The sequence below is a fragment of the Emys orbicularis genome, chromosome 15, assembly GCF_028017835.1.
Source record: "Emys orbicularis isolate rEmyOrb1 chromosome 15, rEmyOrb1.hap1, whole genome shotgun sequence".
Lineage (NCBI taxonomy): Eukaryota > Metazoa > Chordata > Testudines > Emydidae > Emys > Emys orbicularis.
In genome coordinates this window covers 9,508,025-9,520,032 of record NC_088697.1, presented here as the reverse complement: position 1 = coordinate 9,520,032, position 12,008 = coordinate 9,508,025, and the positions used below count along the sequence as shown (strand labels likewise).

General features: G+C 50.0%; 2 non-coding genes across 2 annotated transcripts; one reads left to right on the top strand and one right to left on the bottom strand.

The window, feature by feature from the left end:
- Window positions 1-5,834: 5,834 nt before the first annotated feature.
- Window positions 5,835-5,908, bottom strand: TRNAI-AAU (transfer RNA isoleucine (anticodon AAU)). Its single transcript has one exon. It is a non-coding gene; the product is annotated as a tRNA-Ile (tRNA).
- A 6,028-nt stretch (window positions 5,909-11,936) lies between these two features.
- TRNAA-UGC (transfer RNA alanine (anticodon UGC)) lies at window positions 11,937-12,008 on the top strand. The gene has a single exon. It is a non-coding gene; the product is annotated as a tRNA-Ala (tRNA).

Genomic DNA, 12,008 nt, shown 5'->3' with positions numbered 1-12,008 from the left:
GCGAATGTTTGAATTTCATTTCCTGTTTGCCCAGCGTGGAGAGCACAGGTGACCATGCAGAGCTCATCAGCACAGGTAACCGTGATGGAGTCCCAGGATCGCAAAAGAGCTCCAGCCTGGACCGAACGGGAGGTACGGGATCTGCTCGCCATCTGGGGAGATGAATCAGTGCTGGCCGAACTCCGAAGCAGTAAAAGAAATGGCAAAATATTAGAAAAGGTCTCCAAGGCCATGAAGGACAGAGGCCATAACAGGGACGCACAGCAGTGCCGCGTGAAAATTAAGGAGCTAAGGCAAGCCTACCACAAAGCCAGAGAAGCAAACGGAAGGTCCGGGGCTGAGCCGCAAACATGCCGCTTCTACGCGGAGCTGCATGCCATTCTAGGGGGTGCAGCCACCACTACCCCAACCGTGTGCTATGAGTCCCTCACTGGAGAAAGACACAGGGAAGCGGGTTCGGCGGACGAGGAAGATGAGGATGGAGAGAACATAGATAGCTCACAGCAGCAAGGAAGCGGAGAAACCGGTTTCCCCAACAGCCAGGATATGTTTATCACCCTGGACCTGGAACCAGTAACCCCCAAACTCACCCAAGACCCTGAGGGCACACAGGGGACCTCTGGTGAGTGTACCTTTGAAAATATTACACATGGTTTAAAAGCAAGCGTGTTTAATGATTAATGATTAATTTGCCCTGGCAATCGCGGCCAGTACAGCTACTGGAAAAGTCTGTTAACGTGTATGGGGATGGAGCGGAAATCCTCCAGGGACATCTCCAGAAAGCTCTCCTTCATGTACTCCCAAAGCCTTTGCAAAAGGTTTCTGGGGAGGGCTGCCTTATCCCGTCTGCCATGGTAGGACACTTTATCACGCCAGGCCAGTAGCACGTAGTCTGGAATCATTGCATAACAAAGCATGGCAGCGTATGGTCCCGGTGTTTGCTGGCATGCAGACAACATCCATTCCTTATCGCTCTTTGTTATCCTCAGGAGAGTGATATCATTCACGGTCACCTGGTTGAAATGGGGCAATTTTATTAAGGGGACATTCAGAGGTGCCCCTTCCTGCTCTGCTGAACAGAAATATTCCCCGCTGTTAACCACGCGGTGGGGGGGAGGGGTGAAGTGACCATCCCGGAGAATTGGGTGTGCGGGGGAGGGGAGTTAGTTGGGTTTGTGCTGCATGTTAAACCTGAAACCGCAGCCCCTCCTTTTACATTGCAAACCCATTTTAAATGGCCAACCCAACGGGTGCTTGGTATGGTTAATGAGAGCAGTATTGTTTTAAACCATCCCCACTTGTTAACAAGGTTAAAAAAGCCAAAAGACTGTGTCTTACCATGGCTACCTGCAAGCTGAAATCTGTGGCCTGGCACTGCGTGAGTGATCTCTCACACCAAACCTGCAGGCTCTCAATATAAGAGGAAAAATGCGACCTTGTAACGAAAGCACATGTGCTGTGTGATGTGAACAGCAAAATCTAACGTGAAAGAGTGTACCCATTGTTCTCTAAAATGTATCTTTTTTAACCACCTCTCCCTTCTCCTCCACCAGCTGCAAATGTTTCTCCTTCACAGAGGCTAGTGAATATTCGAAAACGGAAGCGAAGGACGCGTGATGAAATGTTCACTGAACTACAGACTGCCTCCCACACTGACAGAGCACAGCAGAATGCGTGGAGGCAGTCAATGACTGATTTTAGAAAAGCGAGAGGAGAGGTGGCGGGCTGAATCGCGGGCTGAAGAGCAGAGGTTGCGTGCTGAATCGCGGGCTGAAGAGGAAAAGTGGCGTCAGCTTGTAAACAGAAAGCAAGAGTCGATGCTCCAGCTGCTGGAGCATCAAAGTGATATGCTCCTGTGTATGGTTGAGCTGCAGGAAAGGCAGCAGGAGCAGAGACCGCCACTACAGCCCCTCTGTAACCAACAGCCCTCCTCCCCAAGTCCCATTGCCTCCTCACCCAGACGCCCAAGAACACGGTGGGGGGGGGGCCTCCGGCCACCCAGTCACTCCAGCCTAGATGATTTCCAGAGCAATAAGTTTTAAAGTTTTAAAGTGCAGTGTGTCCTTTTCCTTCCCTCCTCCCCCACCCATCCCGGGCTACCTTTGCAATTATCCCCCTAGTTGTGTGATGAATTAATAAAGAATGCATGAATGTGAAGTAACAATGACTTTATTGCCTCTGCAAGTGGTGCTTGAAGGGGGGAGGGTAGGGGAGGGTGGGGTGCTTGGTTTACAGGGAAGTAGAGTTAACCGGGTGGGTGGGGGGGCGGAGATTTCATCAAGGAGAAACAAACAGAAGTTTCACATTGTAGCCTGGCCACTCACAAAACTAGTTTTCAATGCTTCTCTGATGCGCACCGCGCCCTGCTGTGCTGCTCTAACCGACCTGGTGTCTGGCTGCGCGTAATCAGCGGCCAGGCGATTTGCCTCTACCTCCCACCCCGCCATAAATGTCTCCCCCTTACTCTCACAGATATTGTGGAGCGCACAGCAAGCAGCAATAACAATGGGGATATTCTTTTCGCTAAGGTCTGAGCGAGTCAGTAAGCTGCGCCAGCGCGCTTTTAAACGCCCAAATGCACATTCCACCACCATTCGGCACTTGCTCAGCCTGTAGTTGAACAGGTCCTGACTCCTGTCCAGGCTGCCTGTGTACGGCTTCATGAGCCATGGCATTAAGGGGTAGGCTGGGTCCCCAAGGATCACGATAGGCATTTCAACATCCCCAACGGTTATTTTCTGGTCCGGGAAGAAAGTCCCTTCCTCCAGCTTTCGAAACAGAACAGAGTGCCTGAAGACGCGAGCATCATGTACCCTTCCCGGCCAGCCCACGTTGATGTCGGTGAAACGTCCCTTGTGATCCAGCAGGGCTTGCAGCAGCATTGAAAAGTACCCCTTGCGGTTTATGTACTCAGTGGCTTGGTGCGCCGGTGCCAAGATAGGGATATGGGTTCCGTCTATCGCCCCACCACAGTTAGGGAATCCCATTGCAGCAAAGCCATCCACTATGTCCTGCACGTTTCCCAGAGTCACTACCCTTGATATCACCAGGTCTCTCATTGCCCTGGCAACTTGGATCACAGCAGCCCCCACAGTAGATTTGCCCACTCCAAATTGATTCCCGACTGACCGGTAGCTGTCTGGCGTTGCAAGCTTCCACAGGGCTATCGCCACTCGCTTCTCAACTGTGAGGGCTGCTCTCATCCTGGTATTCTGGCGCTTCAGGGCAGGGGAAAGCAAGTCACAAAGTTCCATGAAAGTGCCCTTACGCATGCGAAAGTTTTCCAGCCACTGGGCATCGTCCCAGACCTGCAACACCATGCGGTCCCACCAGTCTGTGCTTGTTTCCCGGGCCCAGAATCGGCGTTCCACGGCATGAACCTGCCCTAGTAACACCATGATTTCCACATTGCTGGGGCCTGTGCCTTGTGAGAGGTCTAGGTCCATGTCCATTTCCTCATCACTCTCATCGCCGCACTGCAATCGCCTCCTCCTCGGCTGGTCCCGGTTTTGCTTTGGCATGTCCAGGCTCTGCATATACTCCAGGACAATGCATGTGGTGTTCATAGTGCTCATAATTGCCGCGGTGATCTGAGCGGGATCCATGATCCCAGTGATAGCTATGGCGTCTGGTCTGAAAAAAGGCGCGAAACTAGTATCTGAAAGACCAGGGGAAGGAGGGAGGGAGGGAGGGAGGGGCGAGTGACGACATGGCATACAGGTACAGGGAATTAAAATCAAGAAAGGTGGCTGTGCATCAGGGAGAAATACAAACAACTGTCACACAGAATGCACCCCCCCCCCGAGATTGAACTCCTAAGCCTGGGTTTAGCGGGCCGTTGATTTGACGGAGGGAGGGGGGAAGGAAATGAATACAGAACAAATCTATTTTTTACATCTTAAGACGACAGTGCAGCATGACTGATAGCCCTCGGCATTTTCTGGGTGCTTGGCAGCAAATCCTGGGCGCTTACCAGTATGATGATAACAGATACCAATCATAATATACTATTTATTGCCAAAAGGCAAGGGGTTGCTGCTGTGTAGTAATGTAGCCCTACGTGTGCCAGCCACATGTCTGCCAGCACCCAGATCGCCCTCGGCCTTTTCTGGGTGCTTAGCAGACAATACTTGGCAGAAAATAGTATACTACGACTGATAGCCATCATTGTCCGACGAGGACGGTTAAAGGCAAGGGGTTGCTGCTGTGTAGCAACGTAGCCCCACGTGTGCCAGCCATATGTCTGCCAGCACCCAGATCGCCCTCGGCCTCTTCTGGGTGCTCAGCAAACAATACTTAGCAGAAAATAATATACTATGACTGATATCCATGATTGTCCGACGAGGACGGTTACCAGTCGTAATAAACCATCTACTGCCAAAAGGCAAGGGGCTGGTGCAATGCAGCCCTATGGCTGCCAGCCCCACAGCTACCAGCAAGCCAATGAAGGCTACCAGTCATGCTGCACCATCTACCGCCAAAAGGCACTTAGCTGCTGCTGCTGTGTAGCAATGCAGTCCCACGTCTGCTGGCACCCGGAAGACATATGGTGACGGTGAGCTGAGCTGAGCGGGCTCCATGCTTGGCGTGGTATGTTGTCTGCACAGGTAACCCAGGTAAAAAGGCGCGAATCTATTGTCTGCCGTTGCTGTGACGGAGGGGGAGGGGCCTGACGCAATGTACCCAGAACCCCCCGCGGCACTGTTTTGCATCATTCGGGCATTGCGATCTCAACCCATAATTCCAATGGGCGCCGGAGACTGCGGGAACTGTGGGATAGGTACCCATAGTGCAATGCGCCGGAAGTCGACGCTAGCCTCGGTACTGTGGACGCGGTCCGCCGACTTCATGCACTTAGAGCATTTTATGTGGGGACACACACAATCGGCTGCATACAACCGGTTTCTATAAAACTGGCTTCTATAAATTCGACCTAATTTTGTAGTGTAGACATAGCCTTAGTTGGGTGCATTGCTGCATGTTGTTGGCTGAGTGATCACAGCACTGGGAGGGGTTTTGCTGCTTGTCACTAGTGCAGCATTGTAAGACACAGCCCAGGCTGGAGAGATAAGAGAACAGAGCAGTCCCACAGTTTGGGATTGTACCCCGTGGATCCCACCACACAGAGACCCTCCTATGACCAGCCGTGGTAATATTGTTCTTAGTGCCTTGTAGCTTCAACAGCTCCAGATGCAAGATGAGTTACAGTGACCTTGACCTTGTTTCCACGTTTAGCTGGTGTCTCCTTTCGACACTTGTCAGCAAAAAGACCTGTTTCTTTTGCAAGCATTTGTATGGATAGCCAGAGTCGGGCTTCTCTGTTAACAAAAAGATTGACCAAAAGGTGACAAGAGGATGCATGTTCAGCAAGGCAGCACTGGATGCTGGATCCTGAATCTGCTCTTTATCCAGAAGGTCTCTTGGCAAGCTCTGCCACGGTGCCACTCTCTGGGACTTCTCCCGTAACTGCTCCATGTTTCATCAACAACAATAAAATGAAAGATGAAAGGACAGTAATTCTCCATTTCCTGAAAGCCCTGCAGAGAACCCTCTAGAAAGGTGTCTGTGCATAGATATCCCCAGCGAATTGCATGGGCGCACAACACAGGCTCTCCTGTCACAGCAAATTGCAGCCGGAGCAACCTCCTTGCCAATGCCAATGCCTGTAGCCTTTTCATCAACTCCAGACTGAGGATTTGATTCTCTCCAACGCTCCTCTGGAAAGAAGCCTTTTCCTTCACAAGGAATTACTTGGAATTGTGAAGGGAGGTCTCTTCTCTTTCCTAGGAAGACACAGGAAAATGTCAGCAGAGGAGACAAAAAGCTATACAACAAGGCACCACTGGGAGTTGAACTCAGGATCTCCTGTTTATTAAACAGGTGCTTTAGCCTACTAAGCCATGGCGCCTTCCTCAACCCCCTCTTTGTAACTGTTCCACTTTGTGGTCCAAGACAACACCTTCACATTCCAAAGTACAGACGTTCCCCATTTCCTTCAAGACTTGCAGACTTTTTGCTGTCTGGCTCTCTGTGCACGGAAAGCCACAGCTGAATTGACAGAGGGCTTCTAACATGCGCTTTTCCCACAAGCGGCTGTGATCATATAGGGGTTAGTGCTCTGGGTTTCAGTCACAGCAACTTCAGCTCAACTCTGAGTCATGGTAGAGAACCTTTCCATCAGCTCCAGACTTGCCACTTTCCAAGACTTAGCTGCAAGGAAGGCTCTCTCTCTGTCTTGAACAAGCATTACAAGGATTGTGCAGTGAGGTATTTTGTTTTTATGAGAAGAGAGACAAAAAAGGAGCCTAACAGATAAGCTAGGTTCAGCAAGGAAGAACTAGCAGTCCAAGCCAGGATCTCCTGGTTAGTAGGAAGGCTCTTCAGCCAGCACTTCCCAAAGACCACTTCCCACAGAGACTGATTATGTTTACAGACCCATCCTGAAATTAGAGCAGGATATTTTAAAGCTTTATCTCACAGTCAAGTAACACAATTCAAACATGTCATCACAGAGGAGAAAGCACTCTGTCATTTCATATTTATTACTACTGATCTCACTGAAAAACCTTTCTTTTCTCAGTGCTGCTCCCAGCACTTTAGGGAGTTTTTCCTCTTCTACCTTCCAGCTGTGGTTATGGGACTGCAGCAGCTCCCCAGATGGCCAGCTTTGCTCTTTCACTTACATCGTCCACTTCTTTGGCTGAAGCTGTGTCTGCCACCAGTTAATTCATATCTGAGACCTCAGGTACCAGCAGCTAGTTACAAAGGCTCAATTCCCATTGCCATCGGTGGGAGGGTATCCTGGGCTACCAGGGCTGCAGGCTTTGGCCCATGGTCAGTCAAGGTGCTACAGCAGCTGCACTCTTACGTGGTGAGTCCTGCAGCCTATTACCAAACCGCTCTGCCATAGTCTGCAGGGCAGCCTGACTTTTTGAGAATCTGGCAGAAGAGAGACCCTGGAGTAGAGAAGGAAAATGTCCTCAGCAGTCACAGCCGGCAGGAGCAGGAAAGGTTGGGCTTGTTTTTAAACTTCTCTCCCTGCTGAAGCTTTTAATCATTCCTGTGGCTCTTCTCTGAACCCTCTGCAATTTATCAGGGAAAACAAACAACCAATGAACCAAACAAACAAACCAAACCAGGCTGGTCTGACCAATGTAACTATCTATTGCCTTCCAAGGTTGACTATAAAGCAGATCATTCTATTCACCCAAGAGTTTCACTTAAGGAGTTTTTGTTTTCTAGTTCCAATCAAATCCTGTGCAACAGCATTATTGTTAACTCATCACTTGGTCACTTAACATTCACAGGTTCAAAAAGTTGGCAGGTCTAAGTCTTTCCTCCCACACCAACATGAAAAAAATCAGTGACAGAAAATGCCCTAAAGCACCTCTGCTGCCTTGCACAACAGACTGGGGAAATACACGAGGGAAAGTGCTTTCCTCTCTCCTCCTGACACTGAGTAACATTTCTGTCCTTGAGATCCTGACAGAGGGACATGGATTGAGTATGCAAATGACATGCTATGGCTTCATTGGTTTGTACATTCCTTTACTTCTTTATTTGTGGTAAGGGTGCATGAGCTAGAAATAATCTAGCTCTGTCTTTCACACCAGAGGCTATTTCCAGGCTCGCAATAAAAAAAAAATCTTTCTAATCTGAGCAAGTTGAATCTGGAGTCATTGTGAGATGATAAATACAGAGCCCTAGGATGACTTTCTTTCATCAAATATTTTGAGAGTATATCACATTAACTGGGTGGGTCTCCTGCTAGGAAGTGTCTGTCCAGTGGCAGCATCCAGTGTACAGTGCCCAATTATAAACTCAACTTCAGTATATAGGCCACTGAACCTAGCAAGCGGGGAGGATCCCAGTGGTCAGGCTCCAGCCTGAGCAAGCCCCTGGATCCCGAGCCTGGCAAGCCCGAGTCAGCTGGCCTGGGACAACTGTGGGTTTTTAATTGTACTGTAGACATACACTTGGTGTCAAAATCCCAGCTTTCCCCTCAGGAAATCAAGCCCTAGTCCCCCACGTGACAGGTCGGGATAGTTACCACTATACTCATGAGGTCGGAACTGACAAGTGCCCCTGCACAGGGACCTAGGGGAAGAACTTGGGCAGCTCCTTGGCCAGCTGTGGCTGTCAGGAGACCCAGCGAGGCAGGAATTGCTCTGGGTTCCATGCAGGGGGAGATTAACTGGGAGAAGGGGGAGTTTGTCTCTGATTTACATGGAGCTTTGCCAGAGTGGAGCCTGTAGGTCACATACTGGGGGGCTGTCATGGGCACACAGGCTCAGTGCTCTGCAACAGCTCTGAAACAAACCCAGGCAGAGTCCTCATCAGTATGACACCCCTCAGGGCACGCTCTCACTGAGGGAAGCCTCCTTGGCTTCAGCGCCTCCTGGGACCGATCTGGGACCTTTCAGCACCCCTGTTCCACACCAAGAGCTTCCTGTAGTGAGTCATCTTAGTAGAGGAGTCATGCACCCCCAACTTCCACAATCACCAGTGACTCTCAGCCAGCATTGTAAAACAGAAGGTTTATTAGTGGTCTGGAATAAAGCCTGGGAAAGTTCTTTGTTAGCACAGGAAGCAGGAAGATTCAGCAAAGTCCATCTTGGGGAGACCCAGAGCTCAGAGCCTGGGCTCTCCCCTTGAGTCCCAAAACTAGCAGACTCCTTGCTTCCAACAGCCCAACCTCAGCCATGCCCTTTTGCCCCTCTTCTGTCCTTCATTCTGTTTCCCAGGCAAACTGGTCACCTGACCTCCAGCTCTTTCTTTATTCTCCAACTCATCCCAACTAGCTGGCTTCTTGCAGCAGGTGCACCAGGGCCACCAGTTGCTAGGATACAGAATTTCTGGCCATTGTCTGGTCCCACGCAGATAGACAGCAGTCACACCTGCCCTTTAGGGGCTCTGCAAAGATTAAACACCCTTATCCCACCACCTAGATCAGTGGTCCCAAAACTTTTGAGGGTCACGCACCCCCTTAAACTTGTCCATGCCCCCCCAATCTGCCTCTGGGAGTGGGGCCACAGCTGCGGGGGAAGGGACATGGACAGGGGTAAGGGGGCTGAGGCAGGGGCCATGGCTGGGGGTGGGGGCCAAGACCGGCAGCAGAGCCCCAGCTGTAGGGCTGGGAGTGGAGCCCTGGGAACGGTGCCTACAGCCAGGGCCAGCAGCTGAGGCTGGGGCCAGGAGCGGAGCTGGGTGGCTCTCCCTCCCCACCCCCTGTGGGGGCCGGCCCGGGCTCCAGTTGCATCCCCCTGAAAGTTATTTCATTCCACCTGACGGGATACATGCCACATTTTGGACCTCTGACCTAGATAATCGTGCAACAAATAGGGGAAACTGAGGTATACACAATATGCATACAAAACGTTCAGAAAATTCCCACTTCATCACAGGGGTGTCAGTGGGGTCTGAGTTGGGCAGCAGCAGAGGGAAAGTGGGGAGGTTTCCCTATGAAAAAATTAAACTGCAAATCATCCCCCTGTGTTCCCGCAAAAGCCTCTCATTTATCCCTTAACCCCTTCCCCATGAAAATCTCCCCCCCCCCCGCCCTGGCCCACAGAAACCCCCTCACTCCAATGCAGATTTTTAACTTTTCTTACTTTTCCTTGGTCTTCTATAAACATTTTCCCCATCAAAATGATTAAGAGCTTTTAAAATGAGAATAAGAGAAAGAAACTAAATCAAAACCAAAGAAGCCGCTATCAACCTCCCCACCACACACAGTTTGGGTCTGAATTTTTCTACTGAAATGTTGAGGCAATAAAACTCACACTGCTACTGTCCAGAAAAGAAATCTAAATCTCCCATGAACTACCCAGGACATCTATTTCTGAACCACCAATGCTTCAGCTCCTTTGGTGAGATTTCCAGCTGCCCAAAACTGCTGCTATTCCAGGGGAGCAATTCTTGACTCCAGTAACCACTGATCTCAGCCCCGTTCTGTGTATAAAAGGTTTCTCTAGGAAAGGGCAGTGAATGACTTTAGGGTCCAGCGATCCTCATTCAAATCAAGCTAGAACCTAAGAATCATTCCCCTTTCTCAGGTTGTGGGAGGGGAGACATTTGAAAGAGCTCTCTGAGCTGTAGCACATGGCTAAGTAAAGAGAAAAAGCCTTATATTCCCCTCTGCTTCTTTGGGTGCTGGGTTTACTCCTGAAGCCTCTGCCACCCATGTAGTGCCCTATGGCTCATCCCTGACCCTTGATGCTGCTCCTTTCTATAGAATGTGAAAGGAGCGGAGGCAGTGCAGGAGCCTTCTGGGGACACAGATCTGAGGCTTTCAGAGAGACAGATTGTCTGAGACATCAGAGCTCTGTAAACCATGCAGCCACCCCCTAAATCAGGGGCCTGTTCCAGCCCTGAGTCTGGGCTACCTCGATCCCTCCCACAGAGCAGGGTGCCCACAGATTACAACCTGAAAATAGGCATGTGAAACTAACGCCTGCTTTCCCTGACAGGGCTTCCCCTAGACCAAATGGCATCCGAGGCACAAAGTGTCTTCAGTGGCCCCCCCACCCCCCTCCATAAGTTAAACCATTTAATACCTTATTTTTATTGCACTTGTAGCTCATTTCATTATTTTGATGCACAATTGGGATACATGATTTTCTCTATCATATCAGCCAATAAATTGTCATGATAGGATGTGTAAATCTGTATTTATTCATGCCATATATAAGCAAATAAAAAAAATCATTTCCTTTAAGCACATAGAAACTTTTAATTTTAACAGTAACTGAAATGTACTAACATCTAGAAATGGAACTGTCACCAACACAGGGTGGACCAGTATTAAATAGTGTTACAGTAAGAGACAGCGTTAAAATGTTAACCCGAGGCCTTTTGTTCAGAGATTGCTTTTCTCACCTTTCCCCTCATGAACTGAAGCCCAGCATTAGAAAGATCCAAAGACTAGCTGATGACATTTCCAAGTGCTAAAATAGCAAGCGATGTCAGTCTTGCATTGGCCATTGTAGATTGGAGAGATGTTTGATTGAGAATAAGCTTCAAGGTGAGAAGCAGCAGGTGAAAAAGGTCCCCTGTAGGTGCTGAAGTAGCTCACTTGGGAGAGCATGTCACTGAAAATTTAAAGGTCCCTGGTTCAATCCCAAGCTTTAGCATGCTCCTTCTGCAGCAGTGGGCTGTTTCCTGGAAACACAGCAGTGCCTTTACCTGATGCAAGTTCCTCATTTTGGGCTTCGCTGCAGGAAAAGACAGCATTGGCTTCTGCACCCAGTTGACCACCTGACCTTTCTTTCTTCTCTTGCTCTTTCTCAGCAAGGGGACCTTGAAACTCTCAGGGCCTCAGGGAAAACCCAACCCCTGCTACTGGGATCACTGCTGTGCTGGGTATTTGAGTAGGAAAGGGACTGTGTGAATTGTCAAGGTGGGGAATGAATCTACAACTAGATCCACCTCATTAACCACTGACACAGGCTAATCCTGCTGCAGATAGAAGGGAAACTGGGAGCGATTCTTTGCTGTACAGCCATGGAAACAGTGACCCAATTGCACTGCAGTGAATGTGCTGGGGAAAGCTGGACTTTACAGGCAGGTGGAAATAGCAGATCCTGAAAACACCTGGAGCTCCAACCACCACTTCTGCCACCAGGGTCAGGTATTGAGCTGCTAACAGCGCCCCCCACCATCATCACCTTCCAGCAGGGGGTAGCAGCACCACTCATCCAATGCAGGGGAGAGGGCTGATTGTATCTCTGCACCCTGAGTCCAGGGCACACACTCTCCCTGCCCCACACATAGAATCTGGCTCTGCTGCAAAGTGACCCCTAAGAACCAGCAGCCTCCAGGACAGCAGATTTGGCCCTCAGAGCAGGGCATGTGTCCCCCATGCTGATTTTAGGCCACTGGACACTCTGGAAACAGGAGGGCTCTGAGTGTAACCTATAGCAAACACAGCCCCATCTGGGGATGTAGCTCAGTGGTAGAGCGCATGCTTTGCATGTTTGAGGCCCTGGGATCAATCCCTAGCATTTCCC